Below are 11203 nucleotides of genomic sequence, written 5' to 3' on the forward strand. Positions count from 1 at the left end.
ATATTTGCCCTCTCTTCTGTGAAGAGAATGGTACTTAACAGACTACTATTAGTGCTTTGTCAGTACCGAAGTCTGAATGCCCACTCCAATGGCATACATTATCCTTAAGGTTTTTAATCCCACCTGGAAAAATTGTGACAGAACTCTCACAAAATAAACCCAGGGCATTACATGTTGACAAAAAAGTGTGGTTGTGTTTTCTTAAAGTTCTTCAGTAATTCCTGCTTTTATCCAAAGGATTTGATCTTTTGAGGTTGCCATCCTTACAGTTTAGAGAGGAAGAGTAATGACTGTGTGATGACAGCTGTCAAGAATTTTACCAATGATAACACTAAAGACAGTTTCTTGATACTTTTGTGGAAAACTGAGTTACTAGAAGGGTATCACACAAAAGTGGTAAGGCAGTTACTGGGAAGACTTTTTCAAAGTTGCCTGTTGAGAATCGCAAAAGGAAATGTGACTTCCACGGGGCAAGGAAAAGCCATTTTTATACATGTGTGTCCTGTCTGCCACAGAAAAGTAGAGTTTTTCTGATAAAGAGCATCTCATCTTCTGATTCAGCTTACATGTCCTAAGATAAAATTGTCCTTTCACAGTGCTATTATGTCATAATAGCTGTTTTATAAGTCTGGTATCAATTATCAAACAGTAAGGAACAATGTTGAATATTTAAGTCATTATCCTGCCTTATCTCTAAGACCTTAGACCAGAAAGACTGAAGTAATTTTTTGGTACACAGCATTCAGCCAGGGGGTAAGCAAGAGCACACGTTTGCTGTGACTCTTTTGTAAGAGGGCTGTTAGTCTGCTGCATCTTTAAGTGATACGGAACAGTCCGAGTAAGTGCCTCATCTTCTACAGAAGACTTGAACATACAGCAGAAAAGAATGACAGATAAATTTTATACATGTCATCTTGGTTTCAAGCAAAAAACCTGTTCCCTAGTGATAATCATGCTAATGCTTGATCAAAAATGCATGTGGGAGTAGGTTATTAGTCCTACAATTATTAGTCCAACACTACTACTTACCTTTCTCTGGCTAAAGGCACAAATTAAGACCTAAAACTCAAGTCTTGCCCTAAGAACTGATTACCTGCAGTTCCTTTAATTTCTTTACAGCCCCTTTGTTGCACTAGAACATTAGATGCATCTTTGCCTCTTGCATTCTCCTCCCTTGAAAACAGAAGGAATAGTTGATGCTGTTTTGTAGTGTGACCACACAGCTGGAGGAAGGAAAGTTACACTGGAGAGGACCTTTTCTGGAAGGAAGTGTGACGTGAAGGGCAGTGCCACTGAGTTCCAGATGACTGGTTTTACCCTCTCATTAGTTGCTGTTGTCTTTTGAAAATAAGGTTGAGGATGTGGCTGCCATCTGGATGGTTTGTTACTGCATTGCTGAGAATACAAAAATACACAAAGTTTCTGAATGCAGGAAAATTGGATTGCCATATAGCAAAAACTCTGTGGAAAAAAGAGCTAATAAATAACGCTATGTGGAATGTGCATGAAAAGGTAATGACTCGTAGATTTTGGGAGTTTTCTGAAGGCTTACCTGTGAGGAACCACTAGATGCAGGTAAACAAATGGCAGAATGAACAGCTGGAGCAGTGGATTCCAGAAGTGCCGGTTGTCCATAGGGTATGGCATAATACAGGTGCATTAGCCAGACAGAAAAGACCCACAGTGTTACCAACAGGTGATGAAAGATTGCTGCTTCAGGAAGAGCAGTGGTGGAAGCAAGCTGTGTAAGCTCTTGGATAGCTAAAACTGCAAATGTCCTTGTGCTCTGCTTAAGGGACAGCGGGAGTCCATACTGATGAAAACAGTGCAGATCAAAATAGTGTGCTCTGCGATATCACTGTTTGTCTTTCAGTGAGTATTTTGTATCAGTGTTTTCTGTTTGTGTATGACAGCTCACTGTGAGGGGTGGCCGGACATGAAAAATTTTGTTTTCTATGAGTGTGCCTTGGGGAATGAGTGTGCCTGGCATATTGGCATTTCAGAAGGATTAATAAATCTATTGCTTCTTGAGTTAGAGAAGGTAACCAAGTGTCCTGAGGAGGCTCTGCAGAGGCAGTATTGTGGCCTTTCAAGTACTTAAAATGATGGCAGGACAAGGAGTAATCATTTTAAAGTAAAAGAGAGGAGATCGAGGCTGGATATGAGGGGAAAAAAATTTATGGTGAGGGTTGTGAAGCACTGGCACAGGTTGCCCAGAGAGGTGGTGGATGCACCATCCCTGGAGACATTCAGGGCCAGGCTGGATGTGGTTCTGAGCAACCTGATCTAGTTGAAGAAGTCCCTTTTTGTTGCAGGGGGATTGGACTAGATGAGCTTTAAGGTTCTTTCCAACCGAAACTATTCTGTGATTTTGTAGTTTGTTGGTTTTGTTGTTTTGGGGTTTTGGTTTTGTTTGGTTGTTTTGTTGTCCTTTTGTTGGTTGTTGGTTTGTTGGTTGTTTTTGTTGGGGGGGGGGGGGGCAAAGGTTTTCCAAGAAGTAAATAAATCTCCCAAGGGAAGAAAGGGAAAATTGAGAGTATGTCTATTAGGGAAGTAATTTATAGGAAATTACTTCATCAGGAATGGGAGAAAGCCAGGACTGAGTGAAGGAGCACTGACTGTTGATCCGCATCAGGAGGAAGAGGGAAGAAACAAGCAAACCTGCAGGTGGTTGGTTCTGTTCAGATTGCTCTCTGAACTGTGGGTAAAGGCAGTAGTTCAAGTAAGTAGTAAGCTTCAGTAATCTACAAGAATGAGGCTGTAGGATGAAAATGTCCTAAGGAATTAGTGAGGCAGGCCTGACACTGCTGATCTGGGTCATGCAGTTCAATTCTGTAAAACAAGTTAAATTAAAACTAGCCCCAGTGCCGGAAGTGCAGAGCAGCTGGATGCGTTGGCCTGTTTGTGCCGTGGAGCCGGAGCGTGAGTTGTTCAGCGGGATTGCCAGGAAGGGGAAGGAATGGTTTGCTTCTGGCGGAAACCTGCGGATCTGATGCAGGTCTTGGGTAATTTGAACGTGGTTACTGCGGGTCACCAGGTAGGGAGCAGCTATGAGGGGAGGGCAGCAATTGGCTACCCTGAGTGACGCCCATGTTCCTCAGCGTTAGGTGGCGGTGTACAACAACAGGAGTCAATGCTATTCGGGGGTTGGCAACAGGGCTAGAAACTCAGCTGTAACTCTTCAGTGTAACTGCGGCTATTTTTTTCCAGTAAAGATTGGTGAAAGGATGTATTTTAGAATTAACTGTTCTTCCTTCCCCATGTTGGGTTAGTGGGATGTGCTGCACCCTCACATGCATTACCTTTTTATGCATGCAACAGCAAAGCCAACCAAACCCTAATTTCTGTTAAAACTTTTATAGTTTCTCGTCCTGTTTTAACCCATCTGCTGAAGACATTGAAAGGAGGTATGTGCCTTCCCAGTGTAGAGAGCTCCTGTGTCAGAGCTGGAATTACTACCACAGGGACATAAGGAGCAATTCCCATTCCAGTTTATAAACGGTGTGTTAACCCGTATCTAGGTATTGTCTAGAACTGGCATTTAGCAACTGCTAGTAATGGGCTGGTTGGGAAGAAGCTAAAAATCAGTGGGGTTCTGATGAAGCTACTGAAGTGCTACATTGCTGGTTTAAAATTAGTTTTTCAAGGATTTCTTCTGTTTCACAGTGTAAGCATTTTCAAATGTTTGCGTACTGGAGTCACCCATCCTGGCTGTAAACTACTGATCTGTGACTCGGTGCTCATGGTGACAGGGGAGCAGCCTCCAGGCTTGCTGGAGGCTGATTATATCCATTTATTTTATAAGTCCTTCTCAAATCTAGTGTAAGTGTAATTTATGATGATTTTGCTTCCCATACCTTTTGGAGATGGGATTGCATAGGTATTTGTGGGATGTAATTGCTGACCTTGCCATGCTGAGCCTGTGCTGTCAGTAGCCAAGGAGTACTGTTAACATTGCAGAGCTTATATGCTGTTTACTGATTTTTCTAGTAGTGGGATGCAATGACTTAACAGTGGTAAAAATACATTCTTTTTCTCTAGGTTCCATTGCGATTTCCACTTTCCCAATGTCTATTCTAGTGCTTAAGCAATTCAGGCCTGTTTGGTGCTAACAGACCTCCACTGATCATAGCACTGAACAATAACATGAGCAGAGTGTTTCAATACCATTCAGCCAGAGATGATGCTTAGTATGTTAAGTGTTCCTTTCAAATCCCTGTCTCTTTTGTTACACCCCTGCTGTAAAAGTAGCTGTGGGCTATAGCTTGATTGGCTGGTTTTATGTGGCAGAGCTGTCAGTGCCATAACCGGCATTTTTTTGATTCAGTAGAAGACAGGTTTGATGAGAGATGGGAGACCTTTACACCAGTCCTCTCTCATCAGCACTGTATATCAGGTCTTCAGGGATTATAAACCAGCGGCACTGATACAGATAAAATACTTTTATTGAAGTCTCCAGAATTATATCCTCTCATTTGTGGTTTTCAGTGCATCGCCAGTGTAAATCGGTCTGTAGCTGTCAGTAATACTTGCTTAGCTGATGTTTCTGTTCTTGAAAGATTGGCTGCTTCTCTACAATTCTGCTTCATGAACCAAACCAGTTAATAGGGGCAGTGTCATCTATCTGCTAGTTCTCTGGCACAAAGCTACTCTTGACTTCTCTTGCTTCTGGGAGATGGTACTTCTAGGGGTGTCCCAACAAGGGGTTTATTCTAGAGATACTTGGTTTTTAAAAAGCTTTAATTTTCTATGTAGTGCATTTGTTGGAAAGATACTTGCAAAAAAGTAAACCCCTGTTAACACAAAATTTATTAAAGTATCATAACCCCATAAATCCTTTTGGAAGTGCAAGACCCAAACCTAAAAAGGCAGCAGCTCACAGTAAAGAAAGCAGATTAAAACCCTGCAGCTAACACAAAAGAAAACCAGAGTTTACAGAGATACTTTACAGGTCAGGTGCCATTGTACAGAAAATCAATAATATACCAAGAATTTGGTGTCCCTTACAGGAGTGACCTGTCACTAACTTGACACTTAACCACTGTTCCCATGGGTACTTTCTGTTTGTGGGTACCTGCTCAGCAACCATAGCCATCCTTGAGATGCTTCCTTGAGACAACAGTCACCTTCAGCGCTGGAGATATGGTGGAGGGGCAGCAGACAATAATACAAAAGTAACTTCCAGTGACTCAAGCCTTAGATAATGTTCCTATTTTCTTAATGCTTCCCAGAGAGATACAGACTGATCCTGCTTCAGCTATTTGTCCTCTACCCAATCTCACTGCCAGGCCAGCAGGCAGACTGCCTTCAGGTTCCTGAAAATTCCACAGCGCATTTGGTATCCCAGCTGGCAACTAAGCACCATGCAGCTGCTTGCTCACTGCCCCCATCGGGGTGGGGGACAGAACTCGCAAGTTGAGATAAAGACAGTTCAACTGGTAAAGCAAAAGCTGCAAGCACAAGCAAAGCAAAACAAGGAATCCATTCACCACTTCCTATGGGCAGGCAGGTGCTCAGCCATCTCTAGGAGAGCAGGGCTCCATCACGTGTAATGGTTACGTGGGAAGAAAAATGCCAACGCTCCAAACATCCCCTCCCCTTCCTTCTTCTTCCAGCTTTACATGATGAGCGCGATGCCATGTAGGACAGGATATCCCTTGGGGTCAGCTGTCCTGGCTATGTCCCCTCACAAGTTCTTGTGCATTCCCAGCCTCCTTGCTGGTGGCGTGACTTCAGGGGCATAAAAGGTCTTGAGGCTGAGTCAAGCAGTGCTCAACAGTAATGGAAACCTTCCTCTGTTATGAACCACTGTTTCCAGCACAAATCCAGAACATAGCCCCATGCAAGCTACCATGGAGAAAATTAACTCTATCCCAGCCAATACCAGCACACTGAGACGCTCCGAAAGTTTTCCAGTGTGCCCTTAAATAATCCATTTGTTCTTCTCTGTAATAACATGCATAGCATGTGTCAGTTTACTCATGATAAGCTTTAAGATAGAGAGTTGCTTAGAATTGTAAGCTTGAAAAATGGAATGAAGTTATAACCACAGAAAGCAACAGCATGCACCATTAGAAGTCTTATTTACAGCTTCTCAGGTGCTGCTTGTATCTTGGCTGAGTTGGCATCATGAGCCAGCACAGATCTGGCCTGAAATCTTAACCTTGCATCCCTCCCAGCTCTACTTCTCAGCTGACTGCTGGTTTCCCTCAGAGCTGTCACTCCGGCCGGCCAGGCCTTCTCCCTTCCTCCCTGCCAACCATTGTGCTGAGATATCACCAAGTAAATCACTGTGTGCTTTCCCTCCTGCCTCTTGTTTTTCTGATCAATACGTGTTATTTCTTAAAGAGAGCATGCTTTTGACTTCAGCTTAGTTTGCAATTGGAGCAGCTTATTTACAGCTCTACAGCTTGGGTAGCTGAAATAAATGAGGCAAGAAGAGACAAGATTAACAGGAGAGCTAAAATCATTCCTCTGTATGGGTGTCAGGAAAGAGTTGTGGTCTCACGGTTCACAACAAGCCAACTTTCAGAAGTAATTCATTCCATACAGACCAAGCACGGCCCACCAAGGGCTCCTGCCAAACCACGGTAGCAGATAAGCGTGTCAGGAGCAGCAGCAGTGTGTCTGACAGTGCAAAATGTCCTGCCTGGCTTGCAGTTAGTGATGGGGCAGGCGTTGTAATGAAGATCTGCACTCATTTGCTGTGAGTTTATTCATGGGAGTAAAAACTTTAATGTGCTTCTTTTCACAGGTAGCAGTAGGGGCTCTGTGACAGTGTTTGGCACAGGTTCAGTTGCTACCAGAGCACTGCAGCCACCATTCACAGGGAACAGTGCTGCACTGAAGGATTCAGAGGAAAGCTGTGGGAGTATCCAAAATTCTATACACACTTGCTGAGAGCCACAGAGCCTAGCTTGTTACACTCAGTGTGCTGTGGATAGCTGAGCACAATCTCCAAGTGCCTACACAGAGACCAGTGGCAGGACAATAGAAGGCCCTTTAAGCTACCAGAAAACATATAATTTACCACGTATGATCATTTATGTTTACAACTACCAAGGGTTTGGTGGACTGCAACTCCTAGTAGTGTTTAAATTAGGACTGGCTGTTCTTCAAAAGGAACCATGGATTAGGTTAGAGAAGATCTGAGGGCAGCCCAGTGGTATGCATAATGCAGCAGAACCTGGTACCCAGTGACGGCACCAGAGGCCATGCTCACAGACTGAAACACAGGAGTTTCCCTCTGGACATCAGGAAACACTTTTTCACTGTGAGGATGACTAAGCACTAGCACAGGGCTGCCCAGGGAGGCGGTGGAGTCTCCATCCTTGGAGATCTATGTGGTCCTAGGCAACCTACCCTAGGGCTTGGGCTAGGTAACTCCCAGAGGTCTCTTACAACATCACTCATTCTGTGATCTTTCCTGGCTTCAGGATCTATTGACAGAACTCAGAGCATGTCATTATTCCCTACTCAATTTCTTTCTTATTTTCATGAAATCAGTAGCAGTATAGTACCGATTCCCGTAACACAAACATGCATAACAGACAGCAGGAATTCAGTTTCAATAGGTTCCGGTCCAGCTGCTGATTGCCTTCCAAAAATCACTATTGTGCTCTCATGCTGCTCTTGGTTAAGACTTGAACTTTAAATAATTGTTGGTGAATCCAGGGCAATTTGTGGATGAGTTAATAAGATAAAATTACTATTATCCCTCATAAGCCTGGTGCCCAACTTCAGCAATCAAAAGTATGATTTCAATATCTGTAAACATTCCTTATATAATTAATGTAGTATGTGATTATTTTGTGGCACAAAAAAAAAGTGTAAGCTGTGCTAGAAAAACAGATGGAAGGGTGTTGCTTCTATTGATATCATACATGGATTTTATTTGCTATATATGACCAATTTCTTTGAAAATTACTCTATATGGCTGAAAAATAAACTATGCTTTACACTGAGTAAAGATTAAGATTAAAAATTAATTACTTTGAAAACAACATTATCAAAACTAGCTTCTTTATCATATATTTACTCAGAAATTAGAGGTGTTAAGATCTTTTTATGGGTTCCCGTTGTGTTTGTAAGGTTGGTCTTGGCTACAAACCCTTTCATAACAAACCCGGTTAAAAGTTAAATATGGTTTGGGGCCAGCACAGAATATAAATATACATTTGCTGATATCAGTCCTACTTCTGTCTCATTTCAGAAAGTTCTTTACAGCTTAAGGATTCCCCATGTTTAAAATGCAATCTTGCTTAACTGTGGGGGAGGAAAGTGGTCCTGGTACAAGGTCAGCAGGAGCAGAGCTGTGAGAAGGCAGAGGGAGCAGCTATTTGTCAAAGGAATAACCTGTGTCCCTGGGGAATGGATTTTACTGTGTTTGAATTCACTAAGAACTGAAGCCAAGAGCAGCTTTCAGAAGCAAGAGCCAATCTGTGGAAGGACCAGAGATTCCTGGCCTTCACCTGGGAGCTCTGGCTGGTCATGGACGCAAGGTACAACTTCTGAGGAACAAACCTTGCTAGGTTACAGCTCCCTGTTAACTCCAGAGCTCACCCTTCAAATGAAATCAGTCAAATCAAATAGCATCACATTGGAATACCTCTGCTTACAGAGACCAAGGAGGCATAGTTATCTTCCCAGAGTGTGCACTGGCTTCCAGGGGTTCTTCTGAATGCACCTCTCTTGCAGCCTGTGTCCTTTCCTGTGAGCCATGGAGGTTGCTACATCCAGCTATGTTGTTCATAAAGGAGCAACTGTCGCCTGGTCTCCACTTTTTAGTATTGTGACTGATCTATGCAGAACATACAGTTCGCATAAAATAAAGTACTGAAGTAAATGAGAGCTACGACTGTGAGCCAGGATCTTCTGAGCTTCAGCTGAAGGCATCACAAGGTTTCCCTTTATAGTGCTGGATTAGTGCCTCACCTCTGCTACATTTCCTTTTTCAGTGAATTAATTTTCAGTGAAATGAATGCAGTGCTATTGCTCACATGAGAAAAATAACTTGTTTAAACCTGGAAACTGTTGTTAACTTAAAAAGTGCTTCAGGTTTAGCACTAAAGAAAGATTTTACTGATTTCACTGTGTGGGCACACTGCAATGAAGTCAGTTTTGCTTGCAAGAGTAAACTATACTGTAGAAGTAGCATAGCAGTGACAGAAAAGACTTCAGCTGGAGCCACCCTCCCAAGAAAATCCAGCCCTTGGCTGGCCTTGGCAGCTGTCATCCTTGTGTCTCAGTGTACAGACACTACATAAGCAATGGAGAAACCTCATAGTTTTGAACTTCAAGATAAAAGCAATCCTTATTTACTGTTATACCCAGTGACTGCTGTGCACAGGAAGAGCATGATTATAAAAATATAGTTAGGACAAGTCTTGCAAGTCTTCCCTACCTGACTGTAGCAGGATATATGCTGCCTTCACTGGATTAGATAAAATGCAGCCATGCCCCTGCAGCAACACAGAACAGACCATACCTTCATACAGTTTGTGCAGATTCCAGACGTCACTTCCAGGGGCAGAGTCAGGGTCCTGGGAGCTCTGATGGGCCTCTCCAGGTTCCTGTAGGACCTGCAGTCTCAGAGAACTCCCCACTCAGTCAGGGCATTTCCAATAGAACACAAGCAACAACTGTTTCCACACCAGGTAGTTTTGATAGACAATCTCTTATAGGATGGAAAAACCCCTGTTATTGGTTAGTCATCATCATTCTTTGAGCCATAGGGCTTGGTTTGCTCAGTTGAACAGCGTATCTTGTCCCATGTGACACTTGGGTATTCCCAACATAACCCACACCCAGCTGACAGATGCGACACGACCTACAGGAGACCTGTGCTGTTCTGGAGTGGCAGCTGGAGGCCAGTCTGGCTGCCTTAAGACATTTGCATTTAGGCATTTGAATCCCTTCTGTGGTGCTTGAACATCTGAATACATAGGTGAACAGAGGCAGTCCAGTAGCCACCCTCCTCCCCTCACTGAGCTGCGGGTTCTGGCTGAGGCAGCGGGTGGCAGAGGCTTCACTCCGCCCTGAATGGGCATGAGGAGGGCAGGGTCTGAACATGCCTAGAGCTGCTGGTAAGTCATATTTCTTTGCTCCACTGATCAGAGGAGCCTGTCTCTGCAGTAACAAGCTATTGCACCAAATTCAAGCCCCTCAGCTGTGAAACCTTGAGGCTACATTGCAGCAGACAGCTGTAAGTCCGGAGCAGGAAGCACTTACCACTTTTGTATGAAACGTACACACGGTCAGCAAAAGGACAGTTCCAGATAAGATTAAAGTCGATGCAGCTTGGGAGGCAGGACAGTATTTAATCATCAGAACTACAGCAGAAGACATAAACTCAGTTTTTCAATCCGTCAGAGACACACATTAAAGGAAACGGCTGCAATGAATTCCCCCCCATTTCTGACCAACACTTTTATAATGCATTTGGAGTTTTCTAGTCCCTTCTCCCAAGGGCAACATAGGCTTGCAATATTTTAAAGTAACATCAAGGACATAATGTTCCAGTTCCACATCCCCGCTGTATCAATTAACTTGAGTGACTTGGAAAGCTTACCTTGAGGTTCTGCACAGAATGTTGACATTAAAAAACAAAATGCTGCCAGCATTTGTTAAAGTGCCAAAATGAAAGTGCTTTGTTGAGGCTCACCCCAGCCACCTCATTGTTCCCATTCTATCTGACAGGAAGATCAGAGAGTGTCTGGGTGATTCTCCACCCTTTCCTCATTTTCCCTGCAGGGGAGCATGAGATCAGCAGCTTTCTCCTTTTGTCCATTTTGGTCCCCTGCATGGCTGCCATTTGTTTTGATTTATTAGAATTTATTTTCTTAAATAGGAAAAGATTTATGGGCTATAATGTGGGGACACCTGCAAGCTCAGGCAGCTGTCTCTTGAACCCCCCCTACACCAGGTCTACTCTACAGAATCATTTAGAGCACTTTTAGGTTTCTTCTCTGAATTGTGTTATAGACATTTTCTCCTGACTGTAGAGGCAGCACAGGGAGATTAACCTGGCTGGGTTAAAGAAAGCCTTTGTGAATACCACTGCAGTGACTAGCAGCTTTATATTTGCTGATTTGTTATTCCAAAATTAACGATGTCTCTGAAAGTAGGCAGTGTTAGTGGTATAGAAACATTTACATACAGCTCCCAGCTACCTTGTAAACATTCAAAGACCGAAGTCCATTAG

The 11203-nt window shown here is 43.4% G+C and overlaps 1 protein-coding gene across 13 annotated transcripts in view; it reads left to right on the forward strand.

Annotated features, from left to right (window-relative positions):
- Positions 1-185, forward strand: part of EPC1 (enhancer of polycomb homolog 1) — a 72235-nt gene extending 72050 nt beyond the window's left edge. For all 13 annotated transcript variants that reach the window (XM_062621610.1, XM_062621599.1, XM_062621602.1 and 10 more), the window contains one exon: positions 1-185. This exon is cut by the window's left edge and continues 1156 nt beyond it. The gene's annotated coding sequence lies outside the window, so the exon portion shown is untranslated.
- Positions 186-11203: the final 11018 nt, after the last annotated feature.

This window comes from Pezoporus occidentalis, unplaced genomic scaffold, assembly GCF_034315485.1.
Source record: "Pezoporus occidentalis ecotype Australia unplaced genomic scaffold, CSIRO_AGI_Poc_V1 ctg23, whole genome shotgun sequence".
NCBI classification, from domain to species: Eukaryota; Metazoa; Chordata; class Aves; order Psittaciformes; family Psittacidae; genus Pezoporus; species Pezoporus occidentalis.